Source organism: Palaemon carinicauda, chromosome 27 (assembly GCF_036898095.1).
Source record: "Palaemon carinicauda isolate YSFRI2023 chromosome 27, ASM3689809v2, whole genome shotgun sequence".
In the NCBI taxonomy this organism is placed as follows: domain Eukaryota; kingdom Metazoa; phylum Arthropoda; class Malacostraca; order Decapoda; family Palaemonidae; genus Palaemon; species Palaemon carinicauda.
In genome coordinates, this window is record NC_090751.1 from 46036510 (window position 1) to 46048826 (window position 12317).

Consider the following 12317-nt stretch of genomic DNA (forward strand, 5'->3'; position numbering starts at 1 on the left):
CTCAGAGAGGAGATGCTGGATAGTCTCCAGGCGTGAAGTCGTAGTGAACCTACGGCTTTTTTTGTGGAAGATGTTGGCATGTGGTTGTTTGAGTAGATTGTGCCTGTTTACTAAAAAATTTGTACTAAAAGTGGCAATACATTTTTACTCAAACAAAAATACATTATTTCATTAAAAAAAAACCTTAAACCTACAGTATTTGAACTATTAAGTTGAAAATTTTTTCCAATTTTTGTATCTTTTATACTATTCCAGTTATATTGGGGAAAGAATATAAAGCCAGACTAATTAAATCGATGGGTGAACAAGATTTCAAACAACAAATGGAGACTAAGATCAACTTAATAATATATGGTAGGAAGTAACTTGATTTGATGCCCCATCTACACTTTATATCTGAAGTGATTTGAATGTGAACTATATATTATTTGAGATGGTGCCCATGCCCTATTGATGGGCATAAAAGTTGCAAGTTGACAATATTCTGGCTTAACAACAGGCACTTCCTCCAGGACTTGAGAGGAACGTGTATTTAGTAGTAGTAATACTATCATGGCATATATACTTTATATACCTGCCTCCTAAAACACTACCTTAGTACATAGGATATTTATAATGGATTACTTAAGTTTCAAGCAACAGGCAAGGTATCAAGATCAGCCAGGTCATCAACAACCATTACTTAGTAAAATAAAAAAAAATAGGAAGAGAGTACCGTTCTTTTTAGGCTTAATAAAAATCAAAGGAAGAGTAAGAGGGGTATAATGAAAATCTTCAAAGAACCCCACAATACACATCAAAGTCTTGACAGTGTGGATGCTTAGGCCCAGAAAAAATGCCAGAGAAGCTGTTCAGCATCAAGGCTCAACTATAAGGGTGCACTTGGCAGTTTCCCTAATGTAAAGTTGAAGTAGTTGGCAGGCTAGATGTTAAAACTGAAATGAGAATGGATGCAATATAGAGAAGAGAAAAAAGGGGTGCTGCCATTGGCCATTCAGAAAAAGCTGCTAGTGTAGAAAGACTTTAGTGGCCAAAAGAGTAATGATGTGGCAGAAATACAGCACACTGAAACACCTAAACTGACTGGAGCCAATTTCTTTTAAATGTGACCAAAGTAACAAGATCCAAAAAAGATCCTAACAAGCAAGCTGAAGGAGTCTCCAGACAAATCTGCTGCAATGGCATCTTACCCATCGAGTAAAAATCAACGTAATGGAATAGACATTAAAAAATTGAAGGAATACAAACCTCAATTTCTCCAAATCATTCAAACTAGGATTAGATCCAAGAATTTTTGTCTTTTAGTTCAAACACTAGGTCCTGGGAGGACATTGTGCACATGCGCACTAGGTAAAAATTCCAAAGTTGCAATATTAAGCAAACATTCTGAAGTTGGAGGAAAAACAAATCATGAAGAGAAGTATAATTGAAAGCTAGAAAGTCGGTGCAATTAAGGGCTAAAACATCACTGCAAAGTCCTTCAAATAATATTAGCCTACAGGGCAAACCTTGAGGTAACTATAAATTTATGCTTAAAGGCCACACATGAATGGCAGAGCCTAGGAACAGTGACAGTGTCCTCGCTAGCAGGACAATGCTGACGAGTCATTAGGTAGACTTATAGGCTCCACTCTATCTTAGCTCGCAAGAATGGCGAGGATGAAAATGTAGAGAAGCTATCAAGTTTGAGCGGGACTCCAACTTCCGTCTGGCAGATTGCAGCCAAGGACGTTACCAATAGGCAACCACAAGATTAAATCTTTAAAGTCAAAATATGCAGATTGATTAAAACTTAAAAGAATTATGCAATAAACCTGGTGTATTTTGGGGGGCAAATGTATTGTGTAGTCCCCAAGGACTCTTCTGGTAAAGGCTTGAACAGGCAATCCCATCACCAATCTTCTCGGGGACCACACTACACCTCAGCAAATGTACCGTAGGTTTTTCCTTTGCCAAAAGCCATTTTTTAATATATTAAAAACTGTATTAGTGTTTTTCAGGGCTAAAATTATGAGAGAACTAAAGATTTGCACTCTAAACCTTTGCCAGTTAAATGGTGACCATAACTTAGCAGAATGTTACCAAGCAATCTTCATTCTGAACCTAGAGAAAAGTAACAAATCCTATTATCAAATCTATACAGTACCTATACTTGTATATAAAAAAATGTAAGCCATTGGTTTTTGTTTATAGTTCATGAACTTAGCACTTGAGGCCTGACAGTAGAAATAGAGGTCGTTAAATTGATACAACTTGAATAAAGCCCCACAGATGCACAATGAACTAAAGTAGAGGGATTGGACAAGAAATAGGGAGTTGCAGCTTGTAATTATTGACATTGAAGCCAGAGTGAGTGGACAGGCTTGATGGAAAAATTATAATCTTCCATCCAAGGCTTCAGAAGTTTAATAATTGAAAAATGTATTTTTTAATATGCTGTTTTAAAAACAAGGGTTGTGACTTGTGAGTCAAGATGATCAATGTAGCTACAAATCTTTCATCTGTTCTTTTGATTATATGCGCTAACTAATGCAAATTAACTTGAAAATATGCTACCAGGAAAGTCAATAAATATTTATCACACTGATTATAATTAAATCTTAGACATTTCCTGGATAAAAACATTAAGATTCTATTTTCAACATTACATAGGACCTGGAAATAATGATAAACTTTAACTCCCTGGAAAATCAACCCTTTAAAAGCTTACTCTTAAGTTTGGTTACCTATATATAATTATCTAACTTTTGTTTGAATATAATTCAATGAAAAACAAAATCAACTTCCATATAATTTTAGGTATATGAAAAAAATCAAAATATGCATCACCTTTATCCAGCAGCAATATTTTCCAATCACTTCTGTCCAATTTTTCAAAATCTAAGCATGTTAAATTTAGTCACCTCAGCAGCTGTATAGTAACCGACAGTTAAACTTTAAATATTTGGCTTTGTGACAACATCAGTATTGTTTCCTTCAATTCATATATACCAGCACCCTGAAATAAGATAAAATGGTTAATATAGGTACATTCATTAATTCATATATTTATATCACAATTTGCTTTAATGGCAACCATTCAACACGCTTAGCCTCCAATTCTACAAATCAGGCTAGTATCAGCAACACTTCCATTAGAGTTTCTCCTTTTATAGTCCAATATTAAACATACCTTGTGTGTTTCTTCATGTACCATTGCTCCCTATGACTTTCTGGGCCCTACATGTGTGCTGTTAACCTGATATTCCCTTGGAAGGGTTACCATAAGTAATATAACCTCTTAGTTCTCCCGAGTTAAACAAGTTAAATTTTATTCTTTCAATCTCCCTGACAGGTCTCAAAATAATAAACCAAGATGACAAATTCGTAGATAATTTTTATTTTTCCTAACTATACAAACCTTAGCTATTTAATAGGGGTATTACTTTCGGCGTGGCTGAATTGACGAGCCATTAATTTTTAACGAGGGTTTACTACCCACACCGCTAGTTAGCAGGGGTAGGGGAGGGTAGCTCACTAACCCACTTCTAACACACCTGTGCTTGAGTTCACTTTGCTTGGAGGTAGGACTTCAAAGGGGATAGGGCTGGCGGGCAAGTTTGGTTAAATAGCTAAGGTTTGTATAGTTAGGAAAAATAAAAATTATCTACGAATGTCATTCGTTCCGTAACGAATACAAACCACGCTATTTAATAGGGGTGACTCACCCATTAGGAAGGGAGGATGTCCCAGCCAGTCTGGCTTTTGGCTTTGCCCGGGGGCTCGTTATTTGAGTGTGTAAGCACCCAAGGAATAAGGAGTCCCTGCACCTCGCTAGAACCTTGTTACGCAAGGTCTGCGGCCTACGCAAGCTGTATGTGAAGGTATGAAGAAGTGTGACTCGTCCTAGAAAGTTGTTCTGAAGTTCTTTAGATGGAAACTTGTAGACTAGGACTTTCCCAATACCACCTCGTCAGGGTATGGGGACGTAACAGTTAATATTAATACTAGGAACACAAGGGAGCATGGTTTACCTGCAGTGGTTTGAGGTCAGCTATGCAGAAAACCCAGGATGCTGCTTTCCCCAAGAGAGGGGATGATGAAGAAAAGAATAAGGGCCAGTCAAATCTTTTCATTCATGCAGACTAAAACCGGGTAACAATGCCCTCAACCTTCTGCTACTTGTCCACTAAGGAGCTTGAGGTTTTAAACCAGCTGTTGTGCAGCCACCACATGACCAATAGTGAACGTATCGAGTCTCCTGTGGGTCACGTCTTGCAGGTAGTGGGATGTGAATGTTGTTTGAAGTTTCCACACCCCAGCTTGTAGAACTTGCGTCACTGAAATATTTCTTTTGAAGGCCAGGGACGTAGCTATGCCCCTGACATCATGTGCTCTGAGGCGACGTGACGGAGCAGGGTCTGGATTCAGGGCCAGGTCAATGACCCTGCGAATCCATGCAGAGATGGTGTTCTTGGTGACCCTCCTCTTAGTCCTTCCTGTGCTGACGAATAGTGCTGGCACACGAGGAGGGGCTGCAGCAGTTCTTTTGAGATAAAGCCTCAAGCTCCTTACTGGGCATAGTAAGAGATGGTCTGGGTCATCTGTTACAGAACGGAGACTAGAAATCCGGAAGGAGTCGGATCGAGGATCCGCTACTCCTGGATTCTGAGTCTTCGCAATAAACTCTGGGACAAACCTGAATGTTACCTCCCCCCATCCCCTTGAACGGGCGATGTCATACGAGAGACCATGAAGTTCGCCGACTCGCTTGGCCGAGGCCAAACCTAGCAGGAATACCGTCTTCCAGGTTAGGTGGCGATCTGATGCCTGGCGTAATGGTTCATAGGGAGGTCTCTTAAGAGACCTGAGAACTCGAACCACGTTCCATGGGGGAGGTCTCACTTCCGACAGAGGGCAAGTTCATAACTACGTATGTGTAGAGAAAGCTCTAGCGATGAGGAAATGCCCATTCCTTTCCACCTGAAGGCTAGACTTTAAGGCTGAGCGATAACCTTTCACTGCCGAGACTAAAAGGCACATTTCTTCACGTAAATACGCGAACTCCGCTATTGTTGGAATAGTGGCATCGAGTGGAGAGATACCACTTCCACGACACCAACTACAGAATACTTTCCACTTTGCCTGGTAGACTGCTGCAAAAGACTTTCGCAGGTGTCCAGACATCCTGATTGCAACTTGTTACGAAAATCCTCCCTCAGAGAGGAGATGCTGGATAGACTCCAGGCGTGAAGCCGTAGTGAACCTACGGCTTTGTGGAAGATGTTGGCATGTGGTTGTTTGAGTAGATTGTGTCGTGGAGGGAGTTCTCTAGGTGGCTCCGTTAGGAGTTGCAGAAGGTCCGGGAACCATTCCACGTGATGCCATAGCGGAGCTATGAGGGTCATTGAAAGATTGACTGATGTTCTGGTCTTGAGTACCCTCCTCATCAGACAGAACGGGGCAAAGGCGTAAACGTCGATGTAGTCCCACCGTTGTTGGAAAGCATCTTGCCAGAGAGCCTTGGGGTCTTGGACTGGGGAACAGTACAGCGGGAGCCTGAAGTTCAGGGCCGTTGCCAAGAGGTCCACAGTCGGAGAACCCCACAACGTCAGGACTTTGTTGGCTACTAGATGATCCACAGACCACTCGGTACTCACTATCTGAGATGCTCTGCTCAGGTTGTCGGCGAGCACATTCCTTTTGCCCAGAATGAAGCGTGCCGATAGTGGTATCGAGTGGATTTCGGCCCATCTCGGTATCTCTACTGCTAGATGGGATAGTTGCTGCAAAAGAGTACCTCCTTGCTTGTTGATGTAGGCCACTACTGTGGTGTTGTCGCTCATCACCACCACAGTGAGACTTGCCAGGTACTGTTGGAACTGTTGAAGGGCCAGAAAGACGGCCTTCATCTTTAGGAGATTTATGTGGAGGTACTTTTCTGACTCTGACCAGAGGCCGAGGTCGTGTGGTGCAGCATGTGAGCCCCCCACCCTTTTTTTGAAGCGTCCGAAAACAGCATCAAATCCAGGGGAGGACGAGAAGGGCCACTCCTTTCCATAGGTTCTCGTCTGCCACCCACCACTGGAGATCCGTCAGCTACTGCATCTTGACGTTTCAGAATGGTATTTGCCCACAAGTTCGAGACTTGGTGGGCCAGAAATTCGATCGTGTGAGTACCCAAGAGAAGAAAGGTCTCCATAGCTTTCCTGGTACATTCTTTGGAGAAATCCTTAGAACGTATCAGGATAACTAAGGTCCCCAAACAGATATCGAGCCACGAAGTGGCTTGCATAGCACACTTCGCAACTTTCTCCTGGTTGAGGATCTCGGCTGTCGAGAACGAGACCTGCCGGTTGGAGTCTCTCTCGAGTGGGACTCCCCTGGTAAGCTCTCCCAACGAGTGATGAAGAGGAAGAGCTAAACAAGGCTCCTTAAGGATCTCGAAGTACCTCCTCTGCTGTACGCGAGGAGGTGGGAGGAGCTTGTTGGTGCCACTGGAACGGTTGGAGGAGGACATCTCGGAGAGCTCTAGAGAGATCTTGTCCCTGGTACTCTTAACCCCTTGAGACCAGGGCAGGGCAGTGCTGCACTGGTCTTGAAGGGTTTCTGAGTACCAAAGACACTGTCCAAGACCGTGTCCTTGCCCTCTCGAGAAGGGGTCTCTGGGTCGGAAAACCCGTTGAGAGCCCTTAGAGTCAGAACTTGCCAAAATGCATGTTCCGACTCTTGCTGGTCTCCTCCTGATGTAGGACTTGCAGCGAAGTCTCCTGTCCCCAAAGGCTCTTCTTGGGGAGATCCGCGGACGTTCCCCGAGTGGCTAGCTGGCTCCATCCTAATCCTAGTAGAGGACTTCAGCAATGTTTTGGAATCCTCAGATTCCTTCCTGGGAAGGATGTAGGACTCCAACATTGACGAGGAAGGCATGTTCCTTTCAACCCCCGATTGAGTAGACGCCTCGGTGCGAGGAGGGGTTTCCCCCATTGGTGCGATCGGGGAAAGTCTCTCCTCACGTTATTCCCCTGGGGACGGGAAATCTTCGTCCGAAAGGGAAGGAGAGGCCGTCTGGGGGGAAGAAGGAACCTGCCTCGAAGGTTTGCATGGAGTCAGTTTCGCCCTTAGGGAAGTTACCGCGTCTGGAACTCCTCTTTTTCTCTTCAAAGGGGTAGAAGCAGCCATGGATCTGTGCCCTAACTCAGAGAAGACAGGCTTGAAAGCCTGCGTTACGGTTCTAACCAGTGCACCGAACCAGGGCTGTTGGCTGACAGATGCGCTGTCAGACACACCCTTTGAAGGGACAGGAATTGAAGGATCCCTGGGAGGAGTTATCATTGGTGGGTTCGCCAGTGAGGCTTTGGGATCCTGGACCCCTCTAGATGTTTCCCTTCTCCCACAATGCGCGGTGGTATGCGCTTGCAGGGAGGGGAATGAGGTGATGGCGACCTTGCCGTGCGTAGTTCAGCAGTCTCGCGCGCAGGAGGATATTGGCGCTCGCGCGAGGAAGAATAATGGGGCTCGCATGAGGGAGAATACTGGGGCATGCGTGCGGGAGACTGCTGGCGGGCGCGCAGGAGGTACGAGTGCGTGTGCGGGAGACTGTTGGCGCGTACTCGTACGTGCGGGAGACTGTTGGCATGTATTCTTGCGCGCGGGCGCGCAGGATCAATGCGTTGAGGGCGCGGGCGAGAGTTCGCGCGTGCCTATACCAGTCGTAGGGCGCGCACGCGCAGGAGTGAGATTCCTAGTGCACGGGCGTGCAGTTGAAACGTGTGAGGTGAGTGGGCACGCGATAGAATGTTGGCGCGAATCCGTTGGAGAGGATAGGCGAGAGCGCACATATCCTCGCGGATGCGTGCAGGAGAAGGCTGGCGCGATGCGAACGCTGGTACTCGTTGTCGCGTGGGAGAAGCCAGCTTTGTTGACTTCCCAGCAGCGCCCAGATCAGTAGATCGTTGGTGCGCAGGAGTTAGCTGTTGGGCGCGTTTGCGCGAGGGCAGGAGACTGATAGCGCGCTGGCGCGTGCGCAGGAGAACGTGGGCGCGTATGTGCGTGAGGGCGTGCATAGCGCGTGATGGAGCTATGCTCCTGTTGGGATGTATGCGCGTGTTGGCGCATACGCCCTTGATGCCCTGTGATAGGGTTTAGAGATGGGGCTTGACGAGCTACTAAAGAGCACTCGTCAGGTTTCGTTGGCGCATAGCGCGTATCTGGATGGCGCGCCTTAGCGTCCTCAGGTGAAGCCTTGTTAGGCCTATGTAAAAAGGGTGACGGCAGGTCGGCAGGTCTGTCGTGTGGAAGGTCGACGTGTCCTTTAAAAGGATAACCTTTCACTGAAGGAGATCGCGAACGATCTGCAGAAATGTCCAGGACCAATGCAGGAACAGTGATAGATGATTGTTCTCGAGGCTCCTCTGCGATAGACTGCATCGAAAGTGTTGAATCACAGAGGCGCTTCCTCACCGCAGGTGAAGGAAGGCCTCTTTGACGAAGAGGAAGGCGAGCCTTCCGATGAATGCGCCCTCTGGGGGCCGTAAGGTCAGCAAGCTGACCTTCTGCAGTCCTCCGAAGAGGAGTCTGTAAGTGAACTCCCCCCGAGGGGAAGAAACACCAGCAGGTGAGACTGGCGAATGACTAAAGTTTCTCCCTCGTAGGTTGAACAGAGACGGGAGAAACTAAGCCGTCAGCTACCGTAGGGTTTGAAGAGGCAGAGGTGATGGGTGATACCGCATTGGATATCTCTGACACCACAACGTCAACAAGAGACAGAGGATCAACCTCTGCTGGTGATGGCGATTGCTTGACAGCGGCACCCAATCGGATGTAGTTAAGCAAAACCTCCTTGGAGGGCGAACCCGTAAGCCCCAAGGAGGACATAAGCTGAAAAAGGGAGGTTAGTGACATATCCTCCCCTGGGGGAAGAGGTGGAGCTGCTTCGCTAGGGGAAGCAAAGTCATCTCTCGAGCCCCGAGGTTGGTAAACAGTAAATCGGTCTACGCTACCACTCTACGGTCTTTCGAAGATACCGATCGAGTGGGAGCTTCGGAGGAGGTTTGGGCAACGGAAGAGGCGGCCTTGGGTTTTTCTCCTCTCAAAGAAACCTTCGAAGGAACATATCCCGTTGGACTACTACTTCCGTCGCCGACAAAACCTCTCCCACTGGGAGGTAGACCACTCCCTACACCTGTTGTTACTATCACACTGTTGGCCCCTACAAGAAGGACAAAGGGCCTGAGGATCAGTCTCGACCGCCGACATGGATGTTCCACAGGGGCGGTCGGGAAATCCAGGGCAGGTGCGCATGATCGCAGAGGCCAATTTCACAAACAGAACTAGAAGGAAAAGACAAAAGCATTAATGGCTGCCAAATGACGGCAAGGATGAAAGCAGACACGTCCAACTACCATCCGAGCCAAGAGCAAAGAGAGCTCAAGCACAGGTGTGTGAGGGGGGGGGGGTTTAGCAAGCTACCCTACCCTACCCCCGCTAACTACCGATGTGGGTAGTAAACCCTCGTTAAAAATTAATGGCTAGTCATTTCAGCTACGCAGAAAGTCTACCCCTATTAAATAGTGTGGTTTGTACAGTAGGTCCTCGGGTTACGACGGTCCCGACTTACGCGGTTTCGCCGTTACGAACGCGCCCCATAAAAATATAAAAATAATATTAAGCGTCGTTCCGTCTTACACCGTTAGCGTCGTAAGCGACGTAAACAATTGCGAACTAGTTTCTAGCGCGCGGTGGATGAATACGCTTTGCGGTGGTTGTGGGCAAGGAAGACGGCGTCGCTCAGTTCCACTCATACGCCATTTTTGGTTGTGATTGCCTGTTCTTTCTCTCACGTGTTTGATCGTTTTTTTGAACTTTTTGCCCTTCATTATGGCTCCAAAGCGCAAGGCAGATTCTTCTGATGGTAGCGCATCGAAGAAAAGGAAGGCCATCACCATGGAAGTGAAATTAGACATTATTAAGCGGTCTAAAAACGGTGAAACGCCAACATTGGCCGATCGCTTGGCCTTAGCCGTTCGACCGTGGCTACTATCCTTAAAGATAAGGAGCGCATTGTTGAACACGTAAAAGGATCTGCTCCAATGAAAGCAACAGTGATAACGAAACAGCGTAGTGGTTTAATTATCGAAATGGAAAGGTTATTAGTACTTTGGTTGGAAGATCAAAATCAACGGCGTATTCCAGTGAGCTTAATGGTTATTCAAGAGAAGGCTAAAAGGTTGTTTGAAGCGTTGAAAAAAGAAAGGGGGGGAGAAAGTGAAAGTGAAGAGTTTTCGGCTAGTAGGGGTTGGTTTATGCGATTTAAGGCTCGGGCCAATTACCATAATCTTAAAGTGCAAGGTGAAGCTGCTAGTGGGGATGAGAAAGCAGCAAGTGAATTTCCTAAAGCGTTGGCTGAGATAATTAGGGAGGGGGGTTATTCTGCTTATCAGGTGTTCAATGCGGATGAGACAGGTTTATTCTGGAAGCGCATGCCTAACCGCACGTACATAGCAAAGGAGGAGAAGTCAGCACCCGGTCATAAAGCAGGCAAGGAGAGGCTAACTTTGCTTCTTGGGGGAAATGCTGCTGGCGACATGTGGTAAGGAATTGTTTTCTCTTTTTCTAATTTTGTTTTTATGTCATTTGATACATTTTATTATAGTGCAGTATACAGTAATACTTTACAGTACAGTACAGTACGTATATTTATGGTGTTCCGACTTACACGGAAATTCGGGTTACACCGCGTCTTAAGAACGGATCAGCGTCGTAACCCGAGGACCCCCTGTATTCCAGTTAGGGAACAATTGTCATTTATACTGCTAGAATTTCTCATCCCCCTACCATCCCAAGGAAGATGGAATGAAAGGTTTCATTTGATGGACACTTGAGGTGCAGGTGCTTCAAGTCAACAACAGTAAGGGAAGATACAGCCAAAGAAAAGTAAAAATTTTCCTTACCGACAGAAGTAGAGATTCTTCAAAGAGTGGCGACTTGCCAGGGCATCTAGGGGAAGGGGAAACTATCTTTCAAATCTTACTTTAAGAGGGAGAATGATTATAAGAATTAAAAAAAATCAAAATTAGTTAACAATTTTTTGACTGACCTTATTAAAGACCCAATTAGCTTTTATGGGATTTGTCCACCAATGACACCAGTGAGCTAGCTCCTGAACATCCACACACTACCCTACCCCGAAGTGGATGGTACTTTACCTCAATAATACAAGGGACTTTGTATATAGCAAGAATATAATCATCACCCATCTAATCATACCAAACTGCCGACATGCCTTTCTTTAGAAACCAGCCCACCACTGGAATCCATGGGCTAATTTCTTGAGTGCGACTGAATGTCCTCTGTATCAATTTTAAGAATATCTACCAGTATCTCTAGGAATCAAACATTATTGAGTAGTTAGAAAAACTACCAAAGCACCCACAATTAGTCTTGAAAACTCCAATCACAGCAAGTGCAATTCCTTCTCAATACAGACACTAAAAAGAAGAGAGGTTGGACAGACAGGTGTGAGAATGTTTTTGTACAGAGATTGAAATAATTTTAAGAGTACTTGAGACATTCCTAGTAAAAAATATACCGCTTTCTGAAAGCACTCTTACCCCTCACAAGGCTTCAACACTGAAAATTATGTAGATCAACCCTTAACAAAAAGGCTGCCAGAAGCTCTTGTTGATGGCCAGCCCGTTACAGGTAGGCCTTTGTAATAAAATACCATTACACCAATTGAGGCTTTTTCCACAAAATTTTAGATACAGTACTGGCACAAGCCAGTTCTCATACAACTGCAAAGAATTTCAAATATACATTAAATTCATTTTATAATTAAGTTAATTTTACTTTCTTAAAGATATTCTGTAGTCTTGTACTGTATGGTACTGGATTCATTTAAATTAGACCAATATAAAAACATCTACTGTACTCTTTAGCATTCACAATCTTAAACTTATTGAAATACATCTACCATACAAACCTTAACTATATTTCTTCTTAGACAGCTCAGGTGGTGGAATTAATCCCAAAGGGACAGTAACTGCATATAATGTCTGTCCTAAATATGAAAACAATACGTATAGCTAACCTCAGACATCAGAACGATCACTTCATTTATCCTTTATCATCAGCGCTGCATAGAGCCTTTGGATTATTTTAATACGATGAATTCGTACGTCACTGGAGAAAAAAAAAAAACTTAAATGGCAGCACTGCATTTTCAATGATTCACAATAAAGATTAAAGTTTTCTACAAACTCAAATACAGAAAACTAAACAATTGGTGCACTTACAGGATATTAAATAAAAAGGGATTTAGGATTAAGCAAAAACCTACT

The 12317-nt window shown here is 44.8% G+C and overlaps 1 long non-coding RNA gene across 2 annotated transcripts in view; it reads right to left on the reverse strand.

Annotated features, from left to right (window-relative positions):
* Positions 1-12317, reverse strand: part of LOC137621182 (uncharacterized) — a 102732-nt gene that overhangs the window by 86949 nt on the left and 3466 nt on the right. For both annotated transcript variants that reach the window (XR_011040160.1, XR_011040161.1), the window contains exon 2: positions 2830-2998. This is a non-coding gene — a long non-coding RNA (uncharacterized lncRNA). The remainder of the gene's footprint in view (positions 1-2829; positions 2999-12317) is intronic.